Source organism: Gasterosteus aculeatus, chromosome 12, assembly GCF_964276395.1.
Source record: "Gasterosteus aculeatus chromosome 12, fGasAcu3.hap1.1, whole genome shotgun sequence".
In the NCBI taxonomy this organism is placed as follows: Eukaryota; Metazoa; Chordata; class Actinopteri; order Perciformes; family Gasterosteidae; genus Gasterosteus; species Gasterosteus aculeatus.
In genome coordinates this window covers 9055647-9076633 of record NC_135700.1, presented here as the reverse complement: position 1 = coordinate 9076633, position 20987 = coordinate 9055647, and the positions used below count along the sequence as shown (strand labels likewise).

Genomic DNA, 20987 nt, shown 5'->3' with positions numbered 1-20987 from the left:
ACTCTGTTCACATCAAACAGGTTGTTCTGGTAAGAATCAGGGACACGATGACAAGACTGCGGCTCATTCTGATGCCAAGCTTTTTGTTCAGATGGAAAAATAGGTTCCCCCACCCTTTTCCCCCACCTTCTTTTCTGTCAATATAGACTCTTACATCTGTTTTCCTCAGCCGTCTGTGCAAAAAGCTTCATATCCTATTTTTTTTTCGCGTCTCGTGTTTTTCTTGTCTTGATTTTTCCTGACAAACCGTCTCCCCTTACATTCTCCTCCTGAGTCACCTGGAACTCGCCGCAGCAGGCCGCCCCATCATGGCTGATCATCCAGACAATGTCAGCGTGAGCCACAGTTCACGGATGATAATGACCCTGCCCAGCTGCTCTGCAACCTGGGACTCACTGGGCTCCTCTAACCTACAGTCTGGTGTGTGTGTGTGTGTGCGTGTATGTGTGTGTGTGTCCATGCATGTGTACATGTGTTTGTGCAAATTATTTTGTGCTGAATGGAAGCCGGGGAAAAGGCGATGCATTCCCTATTGTGTTGTTTTTGGATGTGTATGAATGCATCCGTTCGTGCAGCGAACTCGGTGAACTGAAGATTTGTGCGCCGCTATCTGTGCATGAGCCTATTGGTATGGATAGCGTGGCTTGATCTCGAGCCTGATCTGTACTTGCTACCTTCACACCGCCCCCTCCCATCCCGTAATACCACCGCTACCTCCAAAGCTCTTCTAACCTTTCTCATGCACAACCACCTGTCAATCAGGTTCGTTGCAGCGCAACATGGTGACACTTTGTTTAGTGTTAATTGAACCCTCAGTTTAAATCGGAATAAACTAATATCCATTATCTGTTATTTCCAATGTAACCCGTTCCAGAGCCCTTATTAATTACAGCACGCAGCTTGGCGAAAATCCATTTGCTGATAAAACGTTTTGAAGAAATGAGGTTTGAGCTGTTTGTAGATAAAGATGCTTTGGCTCCATATTAACATGCATGTATGGCTTCAATCTCACATTTGAAAATAAAAAGAAATATTGAAATGTCTCTTTGTGATGATTCAGTGGAAATGGTTTCCTTAAAATGGTGAGAAAGACTTTGCATGAAGCACATTTCCTCATACCGAAAAGTTAGGATAGCAGCTTGTTCCTCTCGTCATTATTTTAAAAAACACTCAAAGGGCATCAGTATGCTTCAAAGGAAATGCTTCTCAGACTAACAGCATCTGAGACGCCTTTCCCTATTCCTTTACATCACTTGGAAATGTCAAAGAATTGATCCACATTGACAGAGAAATCTGTTGACGTTAAAATTATGCATAGCTTTCTTTTAGAGACGCGGAATACGTTTTAACACTTTCCTTGCAAAGATTGAAGGTAGCAGTTGGTCTCCAGACAGATGAACAATAGCACTTCTAGCACTTCGCTTTAGTCATATTTAGAGATTACTACCAATTAGCCCGGATAGCATGCTAACAGATTGCATAACATGAAAAATGCAAAATACACAAAACCAATAAATCTTCATCTACTTTTTACTCTCTTAAAGATGAATAGTCAAATCAAAAACACTGGGTCAATATAATCCTTATGCACAATGTCAAGGAACAAAAGAAACAGTAAAGAAAACACTGAGTCTGGATGTGTACATATCATAAGTCCTTAATCAAAGTAATTAAACAAAGTGACTCCAGAGTAATGCTCGGTGTCTTGGGTCAGACGAGTGTGTGAGCTGGGAAGGGAGGGGTTGTTGGGCCTTGCAATCCGAATGAATATAGTTCAATTCAGTGTCTGAAGTTCTGTTGACAGGCACTTAAGTCCAGTGCAGTTCATTGTGTGTGTGTGTGTGTGTGTGTGTGTGTGTGTGTGTGTGTGTGTGTGTGTGGTTTAGGGTAAAGAAAGGACAAGCCTAGAGGTCTTTCAATGGAAGAGACTCCGCTCGATGGGCCAATGAAGGAAAGGAGTCTCACAACAGCATCCAAGCACGGCCAGGTTGTTCCTGAACTGGGTTCTCCTGGAACCATCTGATCCACTCTCCTCAATGCCTCGTTGTCCACCGAGTCGATGAACTCAGCCGCTTCTTTTTCCTTGTGGCTCCAGTTGAGGTTTACTTGAAAGCTTATGGTGTACAGCAGCGGTGTCAAACACATTTCAGGTTCGGGCCAGATACTGCCCACTTCCATCGAACGCGGGCCAGACCATTAAAATCATATGGAGGGGTGGCGCTGACGATCCGACCTGGCACTGGCGGCCAGCCGGACTTGGCATAACACTATTTACCACATCTATTTCTCTCTCTCCTCCACTACCTGCTGCCGTTGTTATTTGATTATTCTTCCCTTTCCCCTTGTCACAAGGTTCGTCTTATTTATCTCCTCCTTGCCTGCACCCTCTTTTGCGGCCAGCATGGAAAGAGCTATTCTGTGCATTTCATTTTTTCCCCTTTCCGCCACACACCCTTGAAAGCACAGCATTGCACCATCTTGCATCACATGTATTGCAACATGGAAGTGAAAATGAATGTAAAACACAAAAAATTCTAAAGTATACGTCTGATCTTTCCGTGACACGAGTGGGTTTCTAAGAACATCTCGGCCTCGCAACAGGTCCTCTAAACGGAATGACGGCACAAGAGTGAAACGTCTATGGTAAAATGTCATGTCAGTAATTGTCTGCTGCCGCTTATCCGTTCCGCAGCGAGGATGGGCTTACAGTATTTCCTGCGCCGTCTCCTCTCTTAATCAATTCCCTGAGAGAAGGTTAAATTCTCTCCTCACAAGCCACCAGCTCCACCTGTGGGGGAGCGCCTCAAATAGAGATCAGACTGCAATCAGTTGACCGTCCGTGTCGTTACAGGATTAGCTCTACCCACAGCATGGGCACATACGTCTGGAAGCTTGTCCAATATTGGGCAGGTAATAGAGCAAGTGACTGCATGTCCCCTGGGAGAGATTAGTGCTCCATGTCCCATATTAAGTACAAGGCTTAAGGAGTAACAAATGACGCGTAACAGAAACAGAGTTCACTGTTTTACAGTTCGATTTGTCATGGTCCTCGGTGCTTTTCTATAAATAATAAGTCGTGTGTTGTTTGATTACCTAAACACATGACGATGATGAAAATTAGAAACATCATTAATGGTAATATATTGTGCTGTTTTAATGCCAACAATAGGAGGGCAAACCACCTCTGTAACCATTATATTCATATTATTTATGTTTTTGCAATTGGACTGCCAAGAATGTATGCTTTGCTAGAATATTCAGCAGTGTCCTTCAGAGCTGCTTCTTTTGTGATGTATTTTTTTCAACTTATTTTTTAATTTTCAACGTTGGCTAAACAGCTGGGCTCTACAGCTGGGCTAGTTGCTGTCACTTTTTTACCGAGCCTTTCAATCATAATGGAAGAGAGGCAGGACAAATACTACGAACCGAACCGCACCGTATTAGGTTATATTTGGTCAACAACAAGTATAACGGGGAAATTAATACACATAGTCCATTTGCTTTGGCCTGATCCGTCTGGAGCGGGTACTCTACTGTGTGCTGACAACTTTACTTCTGCAGATATTCCGTCTTAGCAACCAGATGCACCCAGAAAACAAAACACCAAACCTCACTACCCTTCTGTGTCCTACAGAAAACAAGAAAGAAGTTTCCTTTTGTCATTTAATGCACAACACTACACAATAATGGACAAAATAATAAAGCTTATTTATACAGCATTGAAATTTGTAATTTGCAAAAAAAGCATTACAAATATTAAAATCCTTGTCTCTGATCCATTCAATGAATTTATAAATAAACGCTTTAAGTTACATGTTAAATAAATTCTGAATAGGACGCAGAGGTTTGGCTAATTTAGCACAGACATTCATGGTCCCCGGAGGATTAAACCTCGGTACTTTTGTGTCATCCTGACTTTTCTTCTATTTTTTCTCTGCTAAAAAGTGGCTGACTGATCCCTTTTCTATAGCAACCACCAAGTTTGACATTTGCTGTTTTGAGTTAAATATCTCAACAGCTATTGGACTGTGATGATTGGTCCTGATACTAACCAAGTAATATCCTCTTCTCAAAAAAAAGTGGATTTTAATTTCAAGACCGTTCAAGTCTGCAAGGATATGACGCCCTCTCACACAATTATTTTCACTTAATATCCCCTAAAATACATTGCACTTATAGATCCACTAGTAAGGGCTACGGTTAGGCTTCTAATTCACTATAAACCTAGCATTGTTATTTGTGCTATTTCATATATGCATTTTTCAAATCGGATTTAAACCACAAACTTTGCTTAAAATGTAATCAGCACCATCTGCACCTTTTGAGCGCAGAGGGGAGAGGTTGCTTATGGTAAACTGTGGAGCAAGCAATATTCTTATTCTTCAATATTCTATTGATGTGTATTGAAATCCCAAAGTACGATCTTGATGTCATATTAGTGTGTAAAATCACAGTGAACACAACTCCATTGATTAATTTCAGGTCAATTCTAGAGGATCAGTTTCAGCATACTTTTCATAGAACAAATTCCTTGTGCAGGATTTTGTGTGGAATTTAAAGCTGAATGTACAGCTGTTGCACAACCCTGTAATATACTCACTCTCAGTTCTAATCATAATACCGTAAGAAAACATATATTCAGGGAGTTGAATTTTGGAATACATCAGTCTAATTCTGTACACATAAAATATGCCATTGTAGGAGCGTGGAAACAAACGGCGAGGCGAAAAATCCTTTTGGGTGAACCGTGTCCGTTTATTCCCATCCAAACATTTACGTCCTGCTACTTTTAACCTCTCCCTGTCACCAGGGTTATGCCCCTTTCCCTTAAAGGGGCCCTGTGAAGTCGGTCCTCATGCAGTCCCCTACACCATGGCACAACCTCAATCCGGTTGAAGATGAGGTGACAGGTGAAAATAGGTTTTGGGCATGCGAGCATTGACTTGTTTTACTTAAGCAAACATTTAGCGTGAAGCAGAAAAGTCTTGTTACAATAATCCACAATGGATCAAACTGTGACCTATCTTCTTCTCCAAGTGAAGGCTGTCTGTGATACAACAGTAGTCACTAATAACAGGATATACTGCACTTTTTAAGAGGACCCACGCAAATGCCCTCTGTGAGTGGCACACACACGCACACATACACACGCACACACACGGGACAGATATCGACAAATACCCGCATCACAATAACTATGCCACGTTCAAGGTAGCCCGTAGAGAAAGCCGTTGGTCGTGCTCCATCTCGGAGCTTGAATAGGCCTCATTCCTCTCAATAGTTGCTCATTATCTATCCTGCTGGTGTTTGAGTTTGATTGATTGGCCATAAGATATGCATGACCCTCATAAATTATTGGGAGAGAACAACCAATACATTTTTCTAGGTGGCCTCTTACAACAGTGTTACTGGCCTGGCATATTAAATAATTTACAATCCTGCAAGTTACGCCGGCTATTTGAAAATAACCCATTAAAAGCATCATGGTGACATTTCTCCTCTCACAACATAAACCACCTCCGTCACAGTTCTATTTAATCAAGGTGGATTTGTCATCAATCACATTCCATTAGGCCTTTAATAGGATACAGACACAATCTGAGGGGATGAATCTGGAAGAATCTGCCAGGTTGGAAGGGGAGTTTTATGAATATTAGCAGGTTAACAGTGATTAATGTTATAGCCTATAAAGACACAACTCTAAACGTATTAACTCTTAACTGTCTTGATTGTCGAAGCAAAGGCATTACAAATGACAAAAAAAGCAATTCAGTTCAGACATGTTATATTATTATAATGTATATAATATACACAATTCTGCATTTTGAAAGCTTCAAGAGCACATATATAGTGAGACAGTTAGCTATTAAATAAAACCCCAAAATCAAAATGGCCTCATTTGGTTAATTTCCACGGTATAATTGCTTTTCTTTGACCGTACACCTGGCAGCCACCGATCTTCCCTGAAAAGTTGAGTTTGGTATAGATTCTTTGTGATAGCCGGTCAAGCGTTAGAGATGTGTGACCCTCTTTCACCTTCCCTGCGTCCCATGGGTGAAGTGAGGAGACAGGAGGGAGAGAAGGAGGAGACAGAAAATGGGGAAAACAGGTGGGGCGAGCGTCCCCTCTCACCCCGCCGCCTCCCACCTTCGTGTCCCAAAGGAATACCTGAAGGGTCGTGTGACTTGGGCAGTATGCCGCCAAAGGGGCTTCTTCCAACAGACTCAAGAGGGAGTTTATAAGTGACCAATTCATGCAGGTTCTTAGGGAGTTTCTTCACGGCGTCGCTTAGGATCTGGCCCAACGTTGAATCGATCGTTGAGCACCAGATGTTGATACCTTTTCTGCACAACCAGAGTTGTGAGTAATTTGCTTTGGTTTACTCACAGCCTTACGTGTTCGTTGGAGCAAATGTTTTCTTGACAGCTCAAGTCTCTAATATTTACCGATATGGATGATATCTTTTGATGTGAGGCAGACTTTGCGGAGCCTGCAGAGCATAGATGCTATTGGGGTTGTTTAAGAGGGCGCTTTGAAAGAGTATCGGCTTTGAACGTCCGCACACTTTGTTCAGCTCAGTGCTGAATACAAATGATGTCCACGACCAAGAGGCACAGGGTCAAGTATTGCTTCACGCACAGGTTCCAAACGTCTGATCGATTTGAAAAACAATATCATTTGATTCAAGCTCATTCATTCAATTTAAGATTAAAATGTTGTGGTGGATGTGACTCTTGCTAGCAATGACATGAAAAGAGTTGTAGATGAAGGGAATGAGTGCACATTCACCACCTACCCAGACCAACCGCGTTTGATCCAAACCTCACTCCTTTGAAGTGTGTATGCCTTTGTGCTGGGCCAGCAAGGGCATGTGTGGAAAAACCTTGGATGCAAGTGATGTCATAATTTACACACACACACACAAATGCCACATGCACATTAATGTGCAAATGCATCAATGCGCACTCACACCGACACAGATGGGAAAGTAAATGGGAAAATGTTTCTTTCTCCCAGAGAAATATAGCTTCAAAATTGTACTTCAACCCGTTTTCTTTTCTCACTCCGGACTATCTCAAATGGCAATCCAAATGTTCGTTTTATCAGATTGCCCATTTTGAGCCGGGAAAGTAGAGAAAAAAGTCTCAAAGAATATTTCAAATTCAGGGTTCAGACCAACACAGACCGCTAGTTAAGTTAAAAGTTTTTGACCTGGTCCAATGTGGTCTAGATGCAGAAAAAACACCATAACAATTTGAAGCAGATGTGATATGTAGGTGGTGACAATAAAATTAAGGTTGTATTAAGTAGCCTGCTTTGAGTAAATGTGTGTGCAATTCATCAGCAATAATCAATATGAAAGGCAAATGACAATTGAAGCAAATGTCAAAATTTAGTTTTCAAAACAACCGAATATTTTAAAAGTCCCCAGAAAAGATGCATAAATGAACCCATTTGGAGTGGATTTGGATTGGCCAATTTTTGCTGACTTATTTGAACATCGACATCAATCCCTTCCTCAACATGTTGCATGTTCAAAGTTCACATAAAGGATGGAATTACCAGCTCTTTGGGGGCAGCGAACAGGCAGTCACTGGCAGTAAAACACAGACAACAAGTTTGAATCACTGCAACCATGAGATGTTTTTAAGCATGAAGCATTTACTCACTCTGAAAATCCTATACACATTCCTGCAGCAGAATGCTAGATTGGCCGTGGACGACACAGATGTCCTCACTTACTCCCTTACAGTGTGTGAAGTACATGAGTGCTCAGAGAAGATTGATTGACAGGTGAGAACCCTGAAGGCCTTAACAAAAAATTAAGAAAATCCTGAAATAACAATGAATTACTTAAAAATGTCTTCAGTTCAGGCTTCATCAGGCATTAACCTATTATTTAAACTGAAAAACATGCAGTATATTTGAAATCTGAAAAGAAAGTTATTTTTTTTCCTTCATTGTTTACCTTGGTGGTGTGTGTCCAAAGCGTGTTTATAGTGTGTAGTGGATGGGCCTGCTTGTATCTATGCATTATTGTATGCTACAGTATTTTCTTAAACTCCAACATAACATTGAAGCGCTAGGTTGAAGGGACCCCCCTGATTGGCAGGTAATTCATGCAATTAGCTGTAAACAAACACACACGCGCACCGATATACGCTAAGAGAGAGGACTTGACCTTGACTCACGTGGAAGACCCTTTGTCCTTCTTAACAGGAAAAACGATCAATAGCCAAGTCATATAATTTCCCAGAGGACTTCCCAGCACACAGGACTAATATTTTGTCTGAGTGGCCATGTCTATTCTGAGCACACATGTTCAGACTTGGGTTTCGGTTCCAGATTTCACTCTTTTTTGTATCGTATGTTAGGGATGCTGTTTTCTCGAAATCTTATCCCTTAATCTTATAGAACACGGTAATGCTCTATAATGCACTGGTAATGCAATTTGAATGATGTGTGATGTTTTTTTACATCCACAGTACATTTGTCTATTCTTGTCACGGTGTGGTTCACTTCCTGTTGTATTTTGTAGTTTTCTGCCACTTGTGTCCCCGGGTAACTTCACTTCCTGCCTTGTCCCGTCATCCCCTGTGATCGTCTAATAGTTTCCACCTGTGTCCAATCACCTGCACCTCCCTTGTGTATTTAAGCCGTGTGTCACTTGTCGCGTCATGGTCTATTGTTGTGGATGTCCGTAGTTTCATGCCTGCAGTTTCATGCCTGCTGGTTTTCCCCTGGTTCCTGTGCTTTTCGGCTTTTTGACTAATAAAGTCTTTTGTTATCCTGAGAGGTCTGCGTTTGAGTCCTGCCTCCACCCCCGCATCCTTGACAGAATGACGTGACCAAAGAAGGGCTCAGCAGACCCGTTGCCAGATTACGGACCTGATTACCTGGACGTAAGAAGTCCCTTCTGGCAGCGGAAAACAAACTTCATCTTCGGTCCCAGGGGCTATCAGCTAGCCTGCCTCGAGCTCCGGGATCTGCTAAATCCCAAGAGGAGCCCTGGCCAGAGGAATAACCGACTTCCCGCTGGGCAGCCGCAGCGGTCTCCCGTTCCCGCTGGGCCGCCGCAGCGGTCTCCCGTTCCCGCTGGGCCGCCGCAGCGATCTCCCGTTCCCGCTGGGCCGCCGCAGCGATCTCCCGTTCCCGCTGGGCCGCCGCAGCGATCTCCCGTTCCCGCTGGGCCGGCGCAGCGATCTCCCGTTCCCGCTGGGCCGGCGCAGCGATCTCCCGTTCCCGCTGGGCCGCCGCAGCGATCTCCCGTTCCCGCTGGGCCGCCGCAGCGATCTCCCGTTCCCGCTGGGCCGCCGCAGCGATCTCCCGTTCCCGCTGGGCCGCCGCAGCGATCTCCCGTTCCCGCTGGGCCGCCGCAGCGATCTCCCGTTCCCGCTGGGCCGCCGCAGCGATCTCCCGTTCCCGCTGGGCCGCCGCAGCGATCTCCCGTTCCCGCTGGGCCGCCGCAGCGATCTCCCGTTCCCGCTGGGCCGCCGCAGCGATCTCCCGTTCCCCGACTCCGAGACTCTCAGCCCCGGCCCCGACTCGGCCAGTCCCCGCTCCGAGACTCTCAGCCCCCGACGCCCCCAGTCCCCGCTCCGAGACTCTCAGCCCCCGACGCCCCCAGTCCCCGCTCCGAGACTCTCAGCCCCCGACGCCCCCAGTCCCCGCTCCGAGACTCTCAGCCCCCGACGCCCCCAGTCCCCGCTCCGAGACTCTCAGCCCCCGACGCCCCCAGTCCCCGCTCCGAGACTCTCAGCCCCCGACGCCCCCAGTCCCCGCTCCGAAACTCAGACTCCCTCCCTCCCATCCCATGGTCCTCTCCCACCCTCCCGTTGGTGATTTGAGGGCCGTCTGGGATCCGGCCCTTGAGGGGGGGGGGGGCTATGGGGTGGGTTATGGGGGGCACTGAGCCACTGACTGCGGAGGTTTCCCGTGTCCCCGAGCCACCGCCGACCCCAGAGGTTTCCCGTGTCCCCGAGCCACCGCCGACCCCGGAGGTTTCCCGTGTCCCCGAGCCACCGCCGACCCCGGAGGTTTCCCGTGTCCCCGAGCCACCGCCGACCCCGGAGGTTTCCCGTGTCCCCGAGCCACCGCCGCCGCCGACCCCGGAGGTTTCCCGTGTCCCCGAGCCGCCACCGCCGCCGACCCCGGAGGTTTCCCGTGTCCCCGAGCCGCCGCCGCCGCCGCCGACCCCGGAGGTTTCCCGTGTCCCCGAGCCGCCGCCGCCGCCGCCGACCCCGGAGGTTTCCCGTGTCCCCGAGCCGCCGCCGCCGCCGCCGACCCCGGAGGTTTCCCGTGTCCCCGAGCCGCCGCCGCCGCCGCCGACCCCGGAGGTTTCCCGTGTCCCCGAGCCGCCGCCGCCGCCGACCCCGGAGGTTTCCCGTGTCCCCGAGCCGCCGACCCCGGAGGTTTCCCGTGTCCCCGAGCCGCCGCCGCCGACCCCGGAGGTTTCCCGTGTCTCCGAGCCAGCCATTCCAGAGACGTTCCGTGCCCTGCAGTCGCCGCTCCGGAGCCGGCCAAATGATCGTCCGCCAGGCCGCCCGCCAGAGGCTCCCCGGTCGTCTGGCCGCCCACCGGGCCGCCCGCCAGAGGCTCCCCGGTCGTCTGGCCGCCCGCCAGAATTTCCCGTGTGGTCTGACCAACGTCTCGGGTTTCCCTCCCTCCCACCCCTTGTCCGCTCTAGTGTGAGCCGTCTGGAATTCGGCCCTTAAGGGGGGGGTACTGTCACGGTGTGGTTCACTTCCTGTTGTATTTTGTAGTTTTCTGCCACTCGTGTCCCCGGGTAACTTCACTTCCTGCCTTGTCCCGTCATCCCCTGTGATCGTCTAATAGTTTCCACCTGTGTCCAATCACCTGCACCTCCCTTGTGTATTTAAGCCGTGTGTCACTTGTCGCGTCATTGTCTATCGTCGTGGATGTCCGTAGTTTCATGCCTGCTGTTCTTCCCCTGGTTCCTGTGTTTTTTGGCCTTTTGACTAATAAAGTCTTTTGTTTTCCTGAGAGGTTTGAGTCCTGCCTCCCCCACGCATCCCTGACAATTCTTCTGTAGAACTTCAGAACTGTAGAATTCAGTTTTACACTGGCATCAACAGCAAAACTTACTTAAATTCTGCTGACATGGTCACCTCAATAGCCGCACAATGCACTCTATGCAAGACATTTGTTTTAAAATATACGGTAATGAGAACGATATTTTTAACAATTGCCTACACTGACATCCTGTAAAGAATCACCACATCTGGCACGTGGATTGGTAATGATCCTCTTCATCCGCTTGCGTCTCCGCAGTAGTAAGTAGTTTTTTTCAATGTTACAATTTTATAATCAACTATGTCACACTGACTGATCTATGCCATAAATTAAGGAAACACAAAGTCATTTGGTGTGTTTTTATTCCCCACTACATCCCTGTTTGTGACTAGCTGTTACTCAATCAAAATCAAGCCAGCTGAATTGCAATCAGCAGATCTACATTTAAAAAATAAGATTATATTCGTCCCGCAGGCTAAGTTCCACTAAGACAGAGAAAAAGAAAATAAGATGATGCGTGAACATGTTTTAATGTAACTGTGTGGAGGAACAGAACAGAAAATCCCAGTAGCAAGTTGATCATAACCCTCTCGGTGCACAGCTTCCTGTTGTGCAGTTAACTGTCAGACGACAGAGGGAGAAATGGAAAAAACAACAAAGGGGGAGACGAGCACAGGAAACAAGAGGATTGGAGGAGCTGTCAGCTGCACTCTGGCTTCTTAGGGTTTAATATCTTTTTCTCATGCACACATCTAAACCGCCTCCTCATCTGCTGTCAGTGAATGCCAGCTAGATGTCACTTTAACTCTGCATTTCCAGCTCGTGATAGAAGAACTGAAGGTCATATCACTAACTGTGAGCTCAGTTTAATGGGACTGAACGTACCCCCCAGATAGTCCTAAAATACACTCAACAGCTAAGTTGTTTCAGGGACTTGATCACGTGTAGCAGTATCTGCTGCACATCTGCTGGGGACCCTTTTATTCATTATATATAATATAGTTGAACATGGGCCGAATGGAAATATACTCCTTGTTGACATTTTAGTATTAATAGATATTGTATTGCATGGGGGGACAATGGAGATAAATCACGTAAATCTGTTTTGCAGATATGTTTGTATGAACGTTGAACTCTACAGATGCGTTCATTGAAAACATTCCCTCGTTATGTTGAAAAAGGTAATCTGTCAAACAAGTCGGATGAACATCATTTCTATGAAACAAGCGTATATTATCGTTTTTCGATGCCATTTCTATTGCAATAATAAAAATTTAAAAAATGTACTCGCTAAATGAATTGTAGATGTAAAAAGGAAGAAAAATAAATGAGAGATAAGAAGCGCGAGCACTCATGCAGGATGCATACTAACTCCCAGGAATGGCGGACTTCAGTTTGACCTCTGGTTTGGATAATCTGGCTAAATTGTTGGCTCTCCTTTAACATGTATTGTGTTTTTTCTTTGTCCGACCGCCTTACGTCCTGCAGTGTTATCGACAGAACAAAACGATTTTCAGCAGTTCCAGTTTCATTCCAGTTTTAGTCTAGATCAAAGAGCGCCAACCGAGTTGCTGTCATAAAAATGATTCTTGTTGAGTGAGAATATTACGTAATCACAATCATACCCATCAGCCAATTTTTATTGCCCCAGTCATTTATTAACTCTCCTGGATGCATTGATCCCTGGTTTGGGCCCGTTATGGCCGATGACAAAATGAAAAAAATAATGGATGTTTGATTAAGGCTAAAAGACGATTGGGAATGAGCACTATATCCGACATAACAGGGACATCTGTATTCATCTGGGTGAGTGTCTGTATGTCCCATTTCTGGTTTGGAGTGGTCGAGTGAGTGTTTCTGTGAGTGAGGTCACACTTTGTGAGATATCAGAAAAGCAATTTTCCCCCCTAGTTCAGCGGTATGTATTGGAGAGAGACCACAACAGGAAGAAAGGGATTGTGGGATGTGGCACTGATAGTCATCTGTTGTTCACTTGGACAAAGTGTATTGCTTCTGGCCCATGCTTGTGTGTTTGTGTGTGTGTGTGTGTAGGGGTGTATTTTTGCAGTACAGTGTATTCATACTGTAGTACAGTGCTTCTCAAACCTCTTCACCCCCCACCCAAATGGGTCATATATTTTTTGTTTTGAATTAGTTTCATTATAATATATAAAACATTAGTTTTTCTTTCCAAGTACATTATCTCTCCAATTTTTCTTTTTTAATTTCTTTAACTGAAAATAAAATGCAATAAAATTAATTTCAAGTGCAAACATCACAATTCCCAACATTTAATAGCAGTATTATTTATCTTATTCTATTCACATGATTTTGTTCCCATGATCAGGGTGGTGGGTCTTGTCAGTTTAGTGAGCTTCACACGTTAAGACACACTGGGCTCTCTCTCCTTGGCCGACTATAGTGCTTGTAAAGCCAGGGACAGATATTCCTCGTTATATCATCCTACCTCTACCCTTTTTTGTGCCGTTGTTGTGTTGGTCCCGTGGCCTTTTACATCTCTTACAGACCAGTCACAAACCTGTTCAGGGTGCGCCCCCCAGTTTGGGAACCACGACTAGAGTAGATGCATCTGAGGTCATCATGATAGTTCTTAAATATATTATCTCACTGTTTTTCCTGCCTCAGTGTGAGACAACCAGCCTACGGACTCTACTGTACTTCCACTGATACTGAACATTGAAAATAAATTGTGGGTTTAAATGAATATTACATCAAACACAACCAGAAATGCATCTCAGAGTGAAATTCTGAATCAAAAGTTGAAGTGGGAGCTGGTTGCAGTGCAGAGCAAAGTAATTCCTTGGAAGGTTACGTCATGTGCACGTCTATGTGTGTAAGTACAGTGCATCTGGAAAGTATTCACAGCGCTTCACTTTTTCCACATTTTGTTATGTTACAGCCTTATTCCAAAATAGATTAATAGACAACCCATAATGACAAAGTAAAAACTGTCTTTGGCAAATTTGTTAAACATAAAGAACGAAAACATAACATGCATATGTATTCACAGCCTTTGCCATGACACTCAACATTTAGCTCAGGTGCATCCTGTTTCCACTGATCATCTGTTACGTTTCCTCCGGTTAAGAGGGAAACGCTGACATCCAATGGGGGAATAAAACAGGAACCGTGTGAGGCAGTTAAAGAAAAGTAGGTTTATTTACAAAAAAAAGAACATAACGGGTAGGTTGGGAAAAGGTGGGGGGGGAGAGTGTACTGTGGGGGTTGTGCCAAACAAAATTATCAAAGTACAATAAAACCAGGCCTAGCTCAACTCGGTGGAAAGAAAAAGGAAAACAAAAGACCTGACTCTATTCTACAAATGCTCAACATAACAGAAATACATCGGTGGCAACAACCCATAACCTAGTGGAATAACAACAGTAACTCTGCGTGTATGTGGGTGTGTACAGGGTACCCCAGCCTTACCTCAGTCCCACTTCCCCCACCACAAACCTCAATGGAAAAAAAAGCAAGCCCCCGAGAGAGAGCACAGTGAGAGGCTTTATAGTTGCCCTCCATATCGGATTGGCCGGAGTGTGGGCCAATACCGGGGTGCTCTGGAGGCAGGGCCAGCCAATACTCCGCCCCTCACCTGCAGGACAAACAAAAAAAAGGTGAGGGCAAGAGGCACAAATCTCTACACGTAACACCCCCACACATACAAGTCCAACCAAAGGTTTGGACAATCATTTAGTTATAATGCACGAGACAGGGCATCGGCGAGTACATTTTCAGAACCCTTTTTATGCACAATCTCCAGGTTGTAGTTCTGAACAATCAGGGACCAACGTGCGGCGACGCAAACGATTCCGGAGAAGCTGGCGGGAGCCCCGGGAAGAGTTCTCTTTTCTTTGTGAAGGGCAGGGCGCCCTGGAATGGGTTCGCCCCGAGAGAGGGGCCCGCGCTTGTTACGTTTCCTCCGGTTAAGAGGGAAACGCTGACATCCAATGGGGGAATAAAACAGGAACCGTGTGAGGCAGTTAAAGAAAAGTAGGTTTATTTACAAAAAAAAGAACATAACGGGTAGGTTGGGAAAAGGTGGGGGGGGAGAGTGTACTGTGGGGGTTGTGCCAAACAAAATTATCAAAGTACAATAAAACCAGGCCTAGCTCAACTCGGTGGAAAGAAAAAGGAAAACAAAAGACCTGACTCTATTCTACAAATGCTCAACATAACAGAAATACATCGGTGGCAACAACCCATAACCTAGTGGAATAACAACAGTAACTCTGCGTGTATGTGGGTGTGTACAGGGTACCCCAGCCTTACCTCAGTCCCACTTCCCCCACCACAAACCTCAATGGAAAAAAAAGCAAGCCCCCGAGAGAGAGCACAGTGAGAGGCTTTATAGTTGCCCTCCATATCGGATTGGCCGGAGTGTGGGCCAATACCGGGGTGCTCTGGAGGCAGGGCCAGCCAATACTCCGCCCCTCACCTGCAGGACAAACAAAAAAAAGGTGAGGGCAAGAGGCACAAATCTCTACACGTAACATCATCCTTGAGATGTTTCTACAACTTGATTGGAGTCCACCTGTGCTAAATTCAGTTGATTGGACATGATTGAGAAAGGCACACACCTGTCGATATAAGGTATCACAGTTGACAGTGCATATCAGAGCATAAACCAAGCCATGAAGTCCAAGGAATTATCTGTAGACCTCCGAGACAGAATTGTATCGAGGCACAGATCTGGCGAAGGGTACAGAAAGATTTCTGCCGCATTGAAAGTCCCAATGAGCACAGTGGCCTCCATCATCCTGAAATGGAAGAAGTTTGGAAACACCAGGACTCTTCCAAGAGTTGGCCACCCAGCCAGACTGAGCGATCGGGGGAGAAGGGCCTTAGTCAGGGAGGTGACCAGGACCCCGATGGTCACTCTGACAGAGCTCCAGAGAGGAGAACCTTCCAGAAGGACAACCATCTCTGCAGCACTCCACAAATCAGGTTTGGTAGAGTGGCCAGACGGAAGCCACTTCTCAGTAAAAAGCACATGACAGCCTGCCTGGAGTTTGCAAAAGAGCACCTGAAAGAGTCTCAGACCATGAGAAAAAAAATTCTCTGGTCTGATGAAACAAAGATTGAACTCTTTGGCCTGAATGCCAAGCATCATGTCTGGAGGAAACCAGGCACTGCTCATCACCTGGCCAACACCATCCCTACAGTGAAGCATGGTGGTGGCAGCATCATGCTGTGGGGATGTTTTTCAGCGGGAGGAACTGGGAGACTAGTCAGGATTGAGGGAAAGATGAATGCAGCAATGTACAGAGACCTCCTCGATGAAAAAGAAGCGCTCTGGACCTCAGACTGGGGCGACGGTTCATCTTCCAACAGGACAACGACCCGAAGCACACAGCCAAGATAACAAAGGAGTGGCTTCGGCACTCTGTGAATGTCCTTGAGTGGCCCAGCCAGAGCCCTGACTTGAACCCGATTGAACATCTCTGGAGAGATCTGAAAATGGCTGTGCACCAACGCTCCCCATCCAACCTGATGGAACTTGAGAGGTTCTGCAAAGAAGAATGGGAGAAACTGCCGAGAAATAAGTGTGCCACGCTTGTGGAATCATACCCAAGAAGACTTGAGGCTGTAATTGCTGCCATGTATATACACGTGTATATATACATGTATGTATATACGTGTATGTGTGTATACGTGTGTATATACGTACATATACGTCCGTGTACGTGTGTATATACGTCCGTGTACGTGTGTATATACGTCCGTGTACGTGTGTACGTGTATATACGTACGTGTGTATACGTATACACACGTACACGTACATATATACACACATACATGTACGTACGTGTGTACGTACATACGTATGCGTACGTACATGTATGTATGTATGTATGTATACCGAACCGACTCCTCCTCCTGTGGGCGGGAGAGGAAGTCCGCCACGACCATCTGCGCCCCCGGCCTATGGACCACCTTGAAGTTTAAAGGCTGTAGCGCCAGATACCACCGAGTGACCCGGGTGTTGGCATCCTTCATGCGGCGGAGCCACTACAGCGGGGCGTGGTCCGAACAGAGGGTGAACTGGCGTCCCAGGAGGTAGTACCGCAGGGAGTCGACCGCCCGTCGGATGGCCAGGCACTCTTTCTCCACCGTACTGTACCTGGCCTCTCTCTCGGACAGCTTCCGGCTGATGTAGAGGACCGGGCGGTCCACCCCCTGCACCTGCTGGGACAAAACGGCCCCAAGCCCCCTGCTCGACGCATCAGTCTGCAAGACAAAAGGGAAAGAGAAGTTAGGTGTATGGAGCAGTGGTTCCCCACAGAGGGCCCGTTTCACCCCCTCAACCGCCCACTGGCACCGATCCGTCCACTGGCCCGGATCTGAGGCACCTTTCCGGGTAAGGTCAGTCAAGGGGCTGGTCAGCTCGGGATGAACCCCATGTAGTTGCCTGCCAGCCCCAAAAACTGCCTCACCTCTTTTTTGTCTTGGCCCGTGGGCAGGCTGCGATGGCTACGGTTTTGTCCACCTGAGGGCGCACCCTCCCTCTGTCCGACTGCACACTTCCCCGGGTTGGCGGTGAGCCCGGCCTGCCTCAGGGACTCCAGCACCGCGCCCACCTGCTGCACATGCTCCGCCCACGTGGTGTTGTGTATGATGACGTCATCTAGGTAGGTGGCGGGATACGCAGCATGCGGACGCAACACCCGGTCCATGAGGCGCTGGAAGGTGGCCGATGTACCGAACAACGCAAAGGGAAGCTTGGTGAATTGGTAAAATCCAAACGGAGTGGAGAAAGCAGTCTTTTCCCTGGACTCTGGTGACAAGAGAATCTACCAGTAGCCCTTGGTCAAATCCAGTGTCGTAAAAAACACGCGGTGCCCAATCGGTCCAGGAGTTCGTCGACCCGGGGTATCGGGTATGCATCAAACCGTGGCTCGGGCTCCGGGGCCTTGCCCCTGAGCGTCTGCTCCCGTGTCTCTCTCGCTCCAGGTCCTGCTCACTGCTTTTTCACAGGGGAGATAATCAATTGTCATTACGTCCAGCTGTGCTTGCTCGTTACCTGCCGGCACCCTTCCCTGGACCACTCTCCCCCCTGCAGCCTATTATACATACGTATAATATAAATACATAGATAATAAAATGAACTGATTGGCTTTGGGGCTTTGGATATTTATACATATTTATTCACTTTTCTGACTGGAAAAGTCCCCACAAACAACTTCATTCATTAGAGTGATTTGTCTTTTTGTGATCCGTTATTTCCCCAATTAGCTTCAGAGTCAGAGATTGACTTCAGAACCCAGGGGAAGCTTTTAGTTGTCTTTTCTGTTTGGTCGCCACATGAAAAGGCCATCTACAGGAAGTGGGTGTGGAAGAGGGGGGGTCCGCTTTGGAGAATCACAGTGAATGTGATTGTTTTAGTTCTCTTCTTTGCCATTTCATTAATTAGCCAGTGAAGGTAACTTATTTAGGGATTCTTGTTTTCTTTTTCCACATGTTCAGTAGTATAGTCATGATGAATAAACTTTTATCGATAAAAACGTCATTGTTTAAAAGCAGGTTTTTAAGTTTTCTCTACTATTTTTATTGAGTTTAAACAGGTTTTATATACAAAAATTCACTTTAATAAAGTAATAAAAGAGTCTGAAAGCATCTGCACTGACAGGAAACCTCTTGTTATGAAAATGAAAACGTGTCTTATAATCATTGACACGTTATTCACGTCATTCAATAAAATAAATGTTGCTCTTACACAAAGAATGTCAGTGTGTTGCTCTTACTTTACACTTTCATGTGATTTCACCACTTTTGTTCCGATCTGGATCTTGTTTTAGAGTCAATATATATACATATATACATATGCATGTATACACATTGCTCCTGGGCAAAGGTATTAGAGCAGTCTGGATTTCTGGAGCGAGACGTTTTTTTGTAGACATTAACATGTATACTGTCGGCCCCCACTCGAACATAAAAGGAAAAGATACTTCAAGCAAACCTCGGCTGGATTTTCTCAGACATAATTGTCACTGTCAATTTAATTTGTACAATAGTTTCCTTATAGCAGCTCTTTCTTAATGAGCTCCCCCTGCCAGAGGATGGAGTAAAACCTTTCATCACTATTAAATTTGGACAAACATTAACGAGCTGCAGCAGATGCCGTGCATTAAGCTTTTATTCAAATCTGCCATTTTCTGTGCTTTGGTTGGACAAGGGAGCGAGACAGCGATAGGTCAGCGGCGAGGGAGACGGCGGCGTGTGCACATGTGGTACTTTAAATGTTCAGTTCACAGTGCTTTGGGTGGAAAATGTGTGTGTGTGTGTGGTGTGTGTGGGGGGGATTCGGAGCACTTGTATGAGCACTTGTATGACTAGTTCTAGTTGGACTCTGTGACTATCGTCTTTTTTCTAATGGGCCTCTTAAATCCAGAGAAATGGTGAGACCCGACCTGTGGATTTGACAGGAGGAGTAAGTCGTGTGTGTGCGTGCGTGCAAGTGTGTGTGTGTGTGTGTGCGGCGTTCCAACGAGCGTGCATCACCTCAGTCAGCGCGGCGAGGAGCCGACGGCGTGTGAATCTCTGTGACTCTGAGGGGGATGACGGTGTAAGGCACCCCGAGGAGGGGTGGAGGGGGGGGTCGGAGGTCGTGACAGTCCAATTAAAAAGATGAGGACACGCGATGTGTCGGGGGAGGACGTGTGATTCGAAACAGCTCGACAAACACCCCCCTCGGCTCTAATAAGCAGTCCAACGCGCCTTGGCGCCGCCTCTCACCGCCTCGGTTTCCTGCCTAGTTTGAGATACACAAGCTGTGGCCCAATTCCGCTAGGCTGCAGATCTTGGTTTGTGAAATGGCTCAAGTTACGTGACGTTGGTAACCGATGTTGTGCATTAAATGAAGCTTAGGTGAAAATTCAGTCAGGAAGACTGGACAGGCTGTGCCGTTCCCTGGTGGCCTCCTCTCTCCCTGGGGGTGCACGGCCAGCTGATTAGGGGCGGGGTCGGGTAGTATCAGACGTGGGTGTCGTTATCGTAAACCAATCGCATTGGTGCAGGCAAACGTTAAAAACTGTTCTTCTCTCTTTTGCTGTCAGTTGTCATTTCAGCACGCGCCAAAGGTAACCCGCCACCACCCCTGACACCTCCAATCTACAGCAGAACCTGGCATAGCAGGAGAGTTATACAACTTGGGCTCTACCACCACCACCACCACCAGTGTCTGGACTCCCAAGGGGGGGATATGCCTCGTCTCGGCTCGAGATCCCGGCCCTGGGTCTATCCTGCGGCAGGATGGAGTCCAAGCCCCAAACCACATAAGACGGTAGAATGAACTGATCTTATTTATAACGTTGACGCTGTCCTGCTGCACCTCCCATCCCCCATACAGCCCTTGACCCAGACCACCCCTCTCACCCGAACCCCCCTCCCCATCAGTGTACCAACACACACTCATAACAAATGCACAGCTGCTGCTAATGTTTTATATGATAATCAAAGCGATTCATGAGAACTGACAGTGTCTCATGACATTCTGGCTTCTTCTTCTTTTTCTTCTTCTTCAGCAGGATTCACCTGTAGTGGCAGAGCTGGACGTGTCTGTATGCGCAAGAAATGACAAGAGTCCCAGCTTCTGGAAAGATTTAATCTCATTTACTTTCCCTGTTCTAACAAACAGTCAGGGTGATGTCAGGTGCAGAAAATGCTCCTAGAATAACTGATCAAGCATTGAGACTAGTATCCATGATGAGGTTTCACAATCTGACGGGACACGTGGACGGTTGCTGCTTTAGATGTGAGGACTGTAGAATGTTTGACGCTATGGTGGAAGCTGCTAAAAGATTTGAAGTGAAACAAACCAGAGATTACATACACACACACACACACACACACACACACACACACACACACACACACACACACACACACACACACACACACACACACACACACACACATACTTATACAAA

General features: G+C 46.7%; 1 long non-coding RNA gene across 1 annotated transcript; it reads right to left on the bottom strand.

The window, feature by feature from the left end:
* Positions 1 to 14189: 14189 nt before the first annotated feature.
* Positions 14190 to 15552, bottom strand: LOC144385303 (uncharacterized). The gene is made up of 2 exons (XR_013451528.1): positions 15328 to 15552; positions 14190 to 14650 (listed from the first exon to the last, which is right to left on the bottom strand). It is a non-coding gene; the product is annotated as an uncharacterized LOC144385303 (long non-coding RNA).
* Between the last annotated feature and the right edge of the window lie 5435 nt (positions 15553 to 20987).